General features: G+C 42.8%; 1 long non-coding RNA gene across 1 annotated transcript; it reads right to left on the bottom strand.

Moving 5' to 3' along the window:
- Positions 1–3,503: 3,503 nt before the first annotated feature.
- Positions 3,504–5,754, bottom strand: LOC138726924 (uncharacterized). The gene is made up of 3 exons (XR_011338499.1): positions 5,706–5,754; positions 5,383–5,496; positions 3,504–4,862 (listed from the first exon to the last, which is right to left on the bottom strand). It is a non-coding gene; the product is annotated as an uncharacterized lncRNA (long non-coding RNA).
- Positions 5,755–12,773: the final 7,019 nt, after the last annotated feature.

The following is a 12,773-nucleotide window of genomic DNA, read 5'->3' as shown; positions in this document are numbered from 1 at the left end:
TCCAGACGTTATACTTTCCTTATGACCCAGCCTGACCCCTAAATCATCTCTGCCCTTGCCTTGGCCACAACTCTCACTCCTACAGTTAGATGGTACAGTCAGCAAGTCCCATTGCTCCCTTCTTCACCCAGTTGGTTCACACTTGTCGTTTTACCTTGCCAGTGACTGGGCTGTAAACCCTGCAGGTGGGAGACCTACTGCTGGGCACCAGCCTGCAAAAACTACGGCCTTGAGGAATGAATTTACTTGACTTTTTCATTTAAAAGGATAGAGAGGGCACAGGAGAAATAGCTCTAACTTCTAGTGAAGGAAAGGAGGTGCAGAGAAATTCAGGATTTGCCTTGAAGACATGAAAGTCAGGGGCCAAAAATAGGGTTGTGGTTCTGAATCTTATTTGAGGATACATGTACCCATTATCTTTGCCCTCTCTTGATCCCTGTTCTATATATTTATAGGACACCTCCTCCCGTGTAAGGGGTAGGATCTGGCAATGCCCCATGCAAGCAGCACAAGAGCAACAATAGGAAAAAAGAATCGTTGCCTCAGATATCATATTTCATTTTAGGAAGTGAGGTTTTAATGTCTCCATATCAAAAATTAGATAAGTCTTCACTATAGCTTTATTTGAATAAAGCCAAACAAAAAGTGAGATAATAAAGGGGTAAAATAACTAAAGAAGTTCTGGAATTTATAATGCCTTTAATAGCATGCAAAAGGGGACTCGCGTAAGGTCATTTGAGACAGATATTTAACACAAACCTGCAGTGTGATAAAGGGGATTTGGAAGGGCTTGAAAGGCTAACGAGTGTCTAATGAGCTTGTTAATATATTAAGTAATGTTTACTATTATACAGACTAATATTTAATTCCTTTTCTAACGATTAATTATTTTGCTGCAAAGGTTTAATTAGGGCTTACACGGCAGGAGTGCAGGGGGATCTGATGCTGAGCTAAATCTCTGTGCCACAGTCGCTGGCCCCAGCACCAGGCTCTCCTCCAGCAGGCACAGCTTTAGGTGGACAGGCACAGGGGTTGAGGGAGCAGGAGACCTGATGGCCGAGACCTTCCTTACCACGAAGGTCATTCTCTTGTCCATTCAAATAGGTGGGACATGGACTTCACAGAAAGTTGAAACCGAGCAGCCAATTCCAAAAAAGAAGCCTCTACCTGTACCCCAGCAACTGACAGCATCCCACAAGGCAGCCGCGCTGTCACCTCAGAGCAGGTCTCCCAGTCTCATATTGGGACCCAGCATCACTTCTGATTTCAAGGGCTGTGGAACATGGATTGCGGTAACTCACTCCAAGGTTTTCATGTGAAAATGGGAGCTTCTTTCAAAGTAAAAAGCTGATGTTATGCAGAAGAGTTTCCTGTACAAAAACGTGCTTTGGGACAAATTTACATGATGATTCCCAAACACAAAGGACAGAAGCTCATTCATCCTATAAAGAAGGTTGTGGGGCACATACATTTAGAAACAACACTGATTTACAGTGGTGTTTACGGTTTTTCCAGTTATATTTTCCATTGTTTCAGGATTTTTTTCTGGCTTTTGACTGTAAAATTCAAACCTCTTGTCCCTGCAGAGAGCTGCAAAGTGTTTCCCTGTGTATTCTTCTGAGTAAATGCTCTGCATCTCATAGGGATTTCAGTGCGTGTATCCATTCCCAAGGGGAAATCACTAACCAAAGCATTCCCAGAGTCAAACAAACTCGTGCAGGTGACAAAGGAGGAGGATTTGTGTCTGTCGCTGCTGGTTGCAGCCAGAGCCAGCAGGCTGTGCTCAAGAACAAGTAATGCACAGCTCTGCCTCTGTGATGCTCCAAAGTAAAATCAAAGCTACAGGAGAGAAAAAAAAAAAAATCTTCCTTCTGTAGGGTTTTTTGTCAGCTCATTTCAGCAACCTGCCTACGTACTCTAACAATGCAGAAAGGATCTGGCTCTTATTAGGCTGAATTATTACACAAAAGAAATGTTGAACTGCGGCTTTCCTGCTAGAAGAGTATTTTTTTCACCTGACTCTTATTCACTTGGATAGGTTTTTTTTTCTTTGTACTGCCTTACTCTTTTTTTTGGGAAATGTGCTCCTAGTGGACGACATATTTCAGTATCTCACACTTATTCACACCTGCACAAAGTAAAGATACAAGTTCCATCTTGTTTAGGACCTACTGCGTCCAAATCTTCACCTGCTGCTTCTCCAAAGTGGAGATTCAGCTATTTATACTCACTTGAAAAATATTTATTGTTCTATAGTTCTTGAGTGATTCTGGTACCCATGAAGACATAGGAGTGAAAACACATTCTTCCTCTCTATGCATTACATGCTAGACACCCTTAAATAGCTCTCAGGACTGGCCCACAGAACGGGACCAGAATGACAGTGTGAATCACCACTGTCTGACACTTGAGATATTCCTGCTTCTGCATTTGCATCTGTTTGAGTTGCATTGTGCATAATTCAGCACAATTGTACACTTTTCTTGGTTAATGTACTCAAAATAAGCCTTACTCAACTCGATGACTAGGTCTACGTTTACAGCCATCTGGATGGTTTATTTTAGAAAGTTATTTGGAAGAGCAGCCCTTTATTCATAATTATTACGAGGCCTCTGAGAGAACACAAGGGCTGCAGGGATCTAACTCCTTAGCGCATCTTACCTTTCTCTCACTGCTTTCCAGTTTCTGATGTAGCTTAGCAGTTTCAACATTTTTTGAAGGAGGAAGATAACATTTATCATTAACCACAGCACACTCTTATCATCAAACTTTGAACAGCAACACCATAAAGGCCACCTGGCTCCAGAGATGACTCACCATTAACCCACCTATGAAGAGGTGCCGCTTACACACCGCCAGCACGTGTCAACATGTGCTGGGCTGCAGCCAGGTAACAGAACGATGCTGAACATCAATGCAATTAATGTTGAAATGACACACTCAGGCCTTTTCTGGAAGTGCTGCCTTTCAGCGTACCACTAGCTGCAGCTGGAGAAGCAGTCAGGATGCCATCGACATAGGTCCTGCAATGCAAAAAGGGAGAAGCACTACAAATTTAGGAAGGGTTCTTACATATCTCAGTCAAGCTTCAAGGTACCTCTGTGACTTAGCATGCATTTGCTGCATTGTTCATTCATAGAATCATAGAATCGCCAGGTTGGAAGAGACCCACCGAATTATCAAGTCCAACCATTCCCATCAAACACTAAACCATGTCCCTCAGTGCCTTGTCCACCTGCCCCTTAAACCCCTCCAGGAAAGGTGACTCAACCCCCTCCCTGGGCAGCCTGTTCCAGTGCACAATGACCCTTTCTGTGAAAAATTTTTTGTAATGTTCAGCCCAACTTTCCTGATGGAGCTTGAGGCCATCTCCTCTCATCCTGTTCCCTGTCACTTGGGAGAAGAGCACAGCACCACAGAACATAAACTGGTGCCTCTGCCACGGATGTCATACATCATCCTAGCTCCAATGGCACCTTCCACTTTTCTTCCAAAGGGCACATACTGTGCTATCTTCAAGGTAAATACATTTTCCCTCAGGTGCAGAGATCCCCTTGGGTGAAAAGGCTCCAGTCAACCTCCAGAGAGGCAGGGACGTGCCCAGCAGCCATGGCAGAATGAGCTGAAATTATCATGAAATGTCCTGAAGGAGTTGTTATTATAAACATATTTCTGGTCACTGTGAATAAGCAGCTGTTCTACTAATCACAGGGTATTTATGTGGCCAGAGGGTATCCACGAGGCATTTATATACTTTGGAGGTACTGCTGTACCCTGCTGGAGTGGCTTTCTCCTTGGGAGAGGCAGGCTTGACTGTGGAGCATTTCCCGTCTCTGAACCACTGAAGACATCAGGGACTGGCTTTGCTTTCCTGCGCTGGCTCCTGCCATGTGGGACAAAGCCTCTGTTTTTCCCCTGAGCCAATGCTGCTTGTTTAAAAATTGTTTCCATCTGTAATTACTGCACAATGGGACAAAGCGAGGGTGCTTTGATCAAGCATTCATTATATCTCCCCTGCTTTGAAGATAACTCTGTGGAGTGACAGCATCTGTTTTAATCCCCAGGTGGTGCCAATAAATACAGGAACTGGTAGTTTAATACAACACTATCTGTGGCCTCATATTCCTTTAATAGCTAATAATAGAACAAAACTACAAAATATAGCAATGATCCCACAGCTGCAAACTACCCATTAAACCAGCACAAGACACGTAAAGGGTGAGTGTTAGCACTCACAAAGCTAGTGTATCATCTAATGCCCTCCCATCAGCACAAATGACTGCAGGTTTCATTTATTTCTCTAATATCTGTTAGAGTAGAAAAAGAAGCACATTTTAAACGGGCATCAGAAATTATTACTGTCAGGATCAGGATGGAACCTCTTAAATTGTCAGATTTCACAGCAGAGGCTGCCTGATGCTTCTGAAGGGTTTTCATAGCCCTGCCACGCTGGAAAGTTAGAGGGCAGCTTGCAATTTGATCTGTAAGGGAATTGCTAATTGGGAAAATAAGCAACACCCATTATATTTCACAAAGAAAAAAAACCCAAAACAATAACAAGACAGAAGATAAATTTGGCTTGCTGAAACAGGTGGGTATTCCCTCAACTACACTGCAAGCATCAAAAGGTGCACCAGTTTCCCTCCCACTGTGGATTTGTAATAAAAGGACTAGAAGCAAATAAGTAGGGCTGATACCATAAGTCTGCAAAGGCATCTGTGATCTCAAGCAGGTAATTTTGCCTATAGTGCTCACTGTGTGGTTTCCAGGGATGTGTTCTTACCTGGCATTAATTGGCATGGAAAGTCAAAGCAGCCATATGTATAAGCCAAGATTTTGGCTAGGACTTTCTTTTCCTTCCCCTACTCTTGCATAGAGATGTTGTACACTGACAAATTGCTCTTGGGATGATAGTTACTGACTTCACAGTCCCTCCAGTAAACTGATTTTTCCTTAATCCCCGCTAGAGTTGAAGCTTATGAAGGTGATTGTGGCTCCTGGATCTCTGCCCATTGCTACCCCTGTGATCAATACCACATTCTGCGTCTTACAGACTTAGGATTTTAAGAATATGGTGGGAGAAAGTCTGAATTTTTCAGGCCCCAGGGATTGAAAGGATTTTGAGAGCCGCGTTTTTCTTGTGTTGTATTAGACTATCCTCATTGATATATTATTTTACCCAGACTTTGCATTTCAAATAAGAATCCTTTGGGGATCCCCCATATCCAGCTTTTTTTAAACACAGAGAAACACACATGATTTTTTCAGCTCTTTCCCCTGACAGTCTACCCCTTTTTAGTTGTACCCTCCGGTTTCTTCTTCTCTTATTTAAACCTGAATAGCTTACTTCTCTTTTATTTTTTTTTATTTATTTCTACTCACCTTTTCACTTGCTTTCTACCGGTTTTTGCATTTCTCTGGTGCTGCTGTGAGCATCCCACAGAAGGCAGGTCAGAAGTCATGCAATCCCAGCAGACTGGTTCTCTCTTCCAGGACCTGTGGGGTTGATTAACGTCCCACGCTCTTTATTGGAAATCTGTTGAAGGCTGAAATAACAAATATGACTCTCAAACATGCTGACCTGTTACACACACGTTCAAAAAAACACGTGGATGAGTAAGACTGGTAGGAGATGTGGGTGGAGAAACAGCAAGTCAGTAAGTGCCAGTGCAGCTCAGACTAGGACTGGGCACCCATCACCTCACCTTGTCCCAGTCATAGGTAGTACGGCAGCAAGTGACACACCTTTCACTGAAACCAGAGAAGAGCTATGAGCACAGGCTTAGAACCATCCTTGCAGAAATCGTTTTGTTTTTTGCATTCTGCAGAACTTTATGTGCTGAGAACTGTCTCCTATCACTTCATGGTAAAAGGGAGGGAAGACGTCTTCCAAGGACAAATGGATGTTCAGCAGCAGACCTTGGATAAATCTCCTAGAAGGCATAATATATCAATGAGGATAGTCTAATGCCACATAGGAAAGACATGGCACTCAAAATCCTTTCAATCCCTGGAGCCTGACAAATTCAGGCTTTCTCCCACCATATTCTTAAAATCCTAAGTCTGTAAGATGCAGGATGAGGTATTGATCACAGGGGTAGCAATGTGCAGAGATCCAGGAGCCACAATCACCTTCATAAGCTTCAACACTAGCAGGGATTCAGGAAAAATCAGTTTACTGGATCCCAGCAAATATGAAGCATAAATCACAACTGGGGCCATCCTGTATGTGGTTAAGAGGTGGCTAAGCTTACCTCTGTTTTCCCTCTCAGTGGCATCTTCTCCAGCCCAGCGTCAGAAGGATTCGCTAGATAGCAGCCAAAGCAGATAGGAACCTACAGCTGAGATAAACAATACAAACAAGGAAAACAATAAAATCATTACATGGATTGCACTTATAAGGGAATGAGAGCAGTAACAGTAGAGTAGCCAGGCTGATGCAACTCCAAAAGCAAGAGTTTGTAAATGTCCTGAAGAAGAGACTTTCTACTCAAAATCTTGTATTTTCCCAGAATTATCACCTGCTCTCGTGAAATGCTCTGCCTTTCCCTACAGATTTCATGTAGGACAACATTTCATTCTGGCTTAAGCAAGTATTGGTCCTCAACTGTTGCCATGTGCAGAGGTGTCCTTGCTGGATGCTGCTGCAGTCAAGGGGCAGAGGAGGAACACATCCAGCCTTGGCTCTCTAACGCTGCAAAGCAAAGGACAAAACGAATCTGACTTAATGACAGTATCCAAAAAGAAAGCGCTCAGATGTCTGAGGATGTAAATCATTCTATCAGACATTGCTCCTGGCATGAACTGTTGGCATGGAGACTGATGCAAGATGTAATACAACGTAAATAAAATATTAATGATACCAGAGAAAACATTAGTGATTTAAAGAGATACTGAGCTGCCAACCAAGCCACAGTTTGGAATTCACTATACAAACAACAGGGAAAACTATGATTAAAGCTGTAAAGAGCAATGAAAAATAGTTCCATTCTGCCAAAGTCTTATGGCAATAAAAAACACCCAGAAAAGTCTGATTTGGAAAAGGGATGAAACAGGTAACTTCCTAAAAGTGCTTTTTCTTTTTCCCAAACAAAAATGAAAAAAAAAAGCTGCTGCATCACAAGCAGCAGGGCTGGGCCAGCAGGCTATGGGACATTGGGACGTGGCTTAGAAGAGCTCCAGATACCTCACAGCACTTACCAAGATCACAGAAATGCTCTTATAGCTCTTGCCCCACGGTCTTTGCAAGAAAACCAATACTCCCAGAGTAGGAGAAAGGACTTTACTGAGGTGGGCTGTCCAGAACTGGGAGGTGGGAAGCATCACTGGTTCCATTAGTATGGAAGTGCACCGGGAAATTCTGACCCAAATCAAAATTGTTCTAACAGGTTCAGTTGAGTGAGAAACTAGCCCCAGATTAAGAAAAACAATGTTTAGGTGCTCACTGGGGAGAGGAAAAGGCAGTGTGAAAAATGTATCCTGGTCTCCCACACCCTGAACAATTACCTTTCCCAGCAGATGTGTTCTTTTTACTGGCATACTCCCAGTTCGAGAAAATTTTTCTTCTGCAAAGTTATTAATTGAAAAATTCTCAACGATCCCTATTTCTGAATTCTCACACTAAATATTTGAAGTTACATGCATCCAAACCATGCAAAGATAATGAGCATTTAGTATAACCTAAAGCATAATGGAAAATACTAAGTGAAAGGCAATTCTTACATAAGTCTTTCTCAGGCTCAGATAATAGCAAAGCTGTTGATAAACTGTCAGAGTCAGCAGAGGGGCAGAAATGATCATAACAATTCATAAGCTGGTGCAACCAACAGAGAGCTCAGAGCGAGACCAAATTTATTGAAATAGCTGGTCTCAGTGGATTTACATCATTGGACACAGAAGCAGAATATCATCCCAGAACAGCACATTTCTTATTTATTAATGTTTAAAAGAATGGGACTTAAGTCCTCTCTGCTTAAATTGCTTTCCCTTTTGCAAGGCTTTGGGATCCACATCACTCACTCCAGATCCTCTTATTGGTTGGAGGTAAACAATATTAAAAAAGAAATACATTTTCTGAAGCCTGATAATTTACTGCTTATATAAATCATAACAATTTTTCTTGCATGAATTGGAAGAAAAAGACTTATGATTTGGGAATAATGTAAGTCTTCCTAGACTAAATATCTGAAGGAAAACTGGAGATGAAAGACACCCAAATACAATGCAAAGTATTAGTCATAATTTAAAAGCCCTGTCTCCAGCAGATAAAATTTTCCCAAATAACTACTGTAAATGCTGAATTTCTAATATAGAACTTGCAGCTCTTCTTATTGAATGCTTTGTGCATCACATAATAACATTACAAAGTGCCACTGGAGGAGGACATTATGTTGGGTGACAATGGAAACCAAAGCATAATCACTGGTGATTTGCGTCCTGTCATTAACTTGCTATTCAAGATGAACCGGAGACGGCTGAGAGATGCACATCCTCCAGAGCCAAAGGGCAACAAATACAAGGGCCTTTTTCTGTTTGCAGGTGCAGATACATCAACAGTGAATTTGTGCGTGTGCAAAATTTGTCACGGTGGATTTTGCACAGAGTTGTATAGCTCTATCTAAAATATTTTAAGCATAATCTCATTGTACAAGCTTACACAGGCAAAGAAAGTACTAGGAATATTATATTGAAACAACAGAAAATAAGTTCACATTTCTATCAGTTATTCAGTGAATGAGACATAATATTTGTGCCAGTTCACAGCTAATTACACACTATCTAAAAAGCTGCATGAGGTGCTTATTGACTCATGGGGATGCAGGGAAATACGGGAGGATGGTGTGGAAGTGATCATTAAAGCGTTTAGCGCATGCACCTATTGTGCTTGTTTTCCTTCTATTGTCTCTTGGGCAAGCCAGGAGGCTGGGCTGTTCTGGGAGAGAGGATGTTTGAAGTCAACATCAAAAATATTTTCCTGGGAAGTGGATACTGCGTCTATAAACAAAAGTACTCTCAAATCTGAAGTCAAGTGTCCTTATTGCTTGTTTTAACATCACTGCTACATCTTCCACCGTCCTTCTGAATTCATCCCACAGAGGATAAGCCTTCCACCTTACTTGCTGTGGATGGGCTTCACTTTGCAACAGGGATGCTGAATAACTATTCTCCCTACCTTCTCCATATAACTCCCCTCTACAGCTCTATATTCTAGACCAACACGGTCTTTATTCAGAATTAACTAGTCTGCAACTCTCACATCGTCACAGAAGAAAAAAGACAATGACATCAGGATGTCTTACTAAGAGCAGCCACCTCTGTAAAAACAAACCTGGTTCGCTCTCAGTTTCTTTTTGACTGTGCTCATGACCCCTAGCCTGACCATGCTTCTAAAAATGAATCCTTACTTCCTGGTGCCCTGTATTCTCCTTCTTTCTACAGGAGAAGAAAGAAGGAGAATACAGCGTCACTATGATCATCCTTCTCCCTGTGCCCCTGGCCTCTTCGTGCTCTTGAGAGCAGTTCTCTGCACTGTAAGCTCCTATGAACCCTCACTACCCACCTGTGGTTCAGATCTTGAGACATTAATCCCACTCAGGTCAGTCTTGCTGATGTTGTTATCATGCTATCATGCTGCGTTATATTTCCATTACTATACCTTCAGACGTTACTTTAATCTCATTAAGTGCTAGCAAAAGCATTTATGAAAGGCTCATTTCAAGGCAGATGGGTCTCAACAGCACTAGGGGCCTTCTCCCTGTAGAAGGAGAGGATGATTAGAGATGAATATCCGGGAAGACTGATTCCAGCTGTACCCAAAGCCGGACCCATTTTCCTCCCACCTCATTGAATTCTGAATACAGCGAGCACGGAGAGCAGCCCCTCCACTGCTGATCCTGAGTACTTGTACAGCCCTGTGATGTATTTTTCTAGAGCAGCGTCCCACAGGACTGTATTTTCCTAGCTACCATCTGCTGTACTGGGCAGAGCATCAACAGCAACCTTTGGAGTGGTTATTGATAACAATTATATATGTGGCAGCACTGCGACTGGCAGCACTGGAAGAGAAAATCAGCAAATATTCAGTTTGAAACAGCAAGTCAAGAGCATGTGAGAAGTGCAACAAGCAGCCTCAGCAGCATTTCATATTTTTCTCAACTGCTTTGTAACACCATGCAAAAGATCTTTCAGCAATCCTACCAGAAACTGTTCCCTAATCTGCCTGCTGAGCAAACCAGAGACACTCACCAGCACCAGGAAACCCACTGAGTCTGTTGCCCTCTACTTCCCAAACAGATCACGTGCTGTTTCTACGTATTTCAACAGTGTGCTGTTTATAAATACTGGTGCAAACACCTTAAAAGCATCGGCATTTTATCGGACTCCTCCACAGGAGACTTGCCTAGAAGAATTTAAGAAGTTATTTATGTGTTTTCCTTCCACCCCAGCCTTAGGGCTGTTTGCTGTCACCTGGAGATGCAGGAACCATAAGAAACATTCTCCCAACCTCTGTGCTAGCTCAGCTCGGGGGGTATCAGCCACTAATTGTACCAATAAGGGTTGTTTAAATAAAGCAGGTGATTTTGTACAGAAATAGTAGCCCTTATGTAGTTTTGACAGCTTTGGCTGTGACCGTGGTTCTCATCAGCTGAGGAGTTGTAGCAAGCATCAAGTGGAGATGGTTTCTGCAGCTGTTTCAACAAGATCACAGCAAACCTCCTGGCTGTGCCCCTTAAATGATTCTCTCATTGAACATTCAAAAGCTGAAGGGCTTACACACATTCTCTGCCCGTATTTCATTCCAGCTGACCCAATAACATACAAAAGGAACTGATTTGCCTTTTGAATGCCAGATTTTGCAACTAAGGCAATATGCAAATGTGTTTCATTTCTCAGTGAATTTGGTGGTAAGTGAGCAGTATCAGCTGGGAAGGACTCACCAGGAGTGTCCAAATGCGCTTAATACAAATTCTCTGCAAGGGGATTGGCAGCTTCGACGATTCATACTTGTTAATCTACTTAGCTGAATTGCTGTAAGCTTGGCTCATCTTTTAAGACTTGCTATAAGCTACCAACCAACCCTGCCTGGTTAGTTTTAGTCATTCCAGCACAACTTTTTGAGTCAGAAGAAATTAGATTGTCTATTGCACAAAATGATATTTTGCAAAGGAAATGTAAAAGCCTCCTTGAGACAGGCAACAAAATTCCTCCAGGTATATTGGTAAAACTTCCACAACAGCTCTGTTACTGCTCTCCAGTGAGATTCGTTTTTGCTGAGCTGTTTGCACTGCAGACATAAGCACAGAGCAGCTCTTCACTAAAACTGCTCTTGCTTTGCAGCATTTCGCCCTCCCACATCCACCCTCCCTTTAGTGTGTATTTCCCTGCTCCAGGTGCAAGGCAGCAGACTCAGGAATGCAGAGCAGACGCTGCGCCTCATCTCCTAACCCACTGGAGTGAGTGAGTGAGTGTCTTGTCTTCAATCCCATTCCAACTCGCCTGCAGACTTCGAGCCTGGCACTTTCAACAGTGAAAGGTGGAGACAACAGCTCTTCATTCACTGTTTTAGTCATCAGGCAGAAATTGTTTTCATATCCGTGTACCTACCAGGAATAGCTACAGGAACATGCTGGCAGCATCCTGTTGTTTCTGAAAGAGAACTGCCCCACAAGAGCGTTCCCATATTACCTCACTCCTTTGCTGTCTCTCCTTGCTGTCTGTGAGAAGCGTTCTGGGAATACAGAAGGGCTCTGGGCTTCCCTGACAGTGCTCAGCGACACTTACTTCTGCTACTTGCCAATTGCCATGCACATCTCTGGCTTTCAAACTCCCATGTCTTATAGGATGTGTGTGTGTGGCTTCAGAGAGCACTCCCTGCTCTTACACGGGGTGAACACTGGAATTGTTCTTCCCCCTCTCTTGCCTCTCTCTCTGTCTGGCCCACAAACCTTAAACTGCTCTCCCGTGGCAACCCTTTTCTCTCCGTGCAGCCCCCAAACTTGCAAAAGCCCACAAACGAATGCAATTCAGTAATGAGTAGCTTAAATGCACTAACACACACTTACAACGCAGAAGCTGCTGTTGCTAATAGAAACAGATGCTCCATTTCTATATATGCAGTTTCCTTGGCAACGGATGCCAAGACAGGGCCTGATGCTGCACGGTGCTGACTGCTCAATGGGAGCAGAGAACCATGTAGGAGGTGCTGAGCGTCTTTCCATAAACACCCTAATAAAAATAGGCAGTGTCTGTAACTGTTTTAAAAGCATATTTTGATTTTCCTATAGTGTGAAATGGTCACCGGAGGGATGGAAACATCCCTTCATAATCAGGACACTTGAGCAAACACTCTGATGTGAGAATACTCACTAGTTTGCAGCACACAAGCAGTGTCACACCTCTAATTTCACATTTGAATATATCATGGTGACTTGGTGCTACTGTTGGACATTAGCTTCAGCATCAAAGAGCAGAAATGCCGCGGGAATTAAATACTACTGAGGAATTTATCTAAGCGTTTATCAACTAGCATGTAAGCCACACAGCTGAGACTCTCTCCCTGTCCACACTCATTTGGGAGTCTCAAGGAATCCCTGAGGGCTTTTCTACAGCTCTGGAAAACTACGGAAACTCATCCAGTTGTGATGTGAATGCATTCACAACACAGGTTTCCCTGAGTTTGCCTGAATATCATCTAGTCTTGATGACTCTTGACAGGTTATTGGACAACATAAAATAAAAAATTATGATATCAGCACTTAATCTAGTTTGAATGG

This window comes from Phaenicophaeus curvirostris, chromosome 15, assembly GCF_032191515.1.
Source record: "Phaenicophaeus curvirostris isolate KB17595 chromosome 15, BPBGC_Pcur_1.0, whole genome shotgun sequence".
Taxonomy (NCBI): domain Eukaryota; kingdom Metazoa; phylum Chordata; class Aves; order Cuculiformes; family Cuculidae; genus Phaenicophaeus; species Phaenicophaeus curvirostris.
This window is presented reverse-complemented; position numbering and strand designations above follow the sequence as displayed.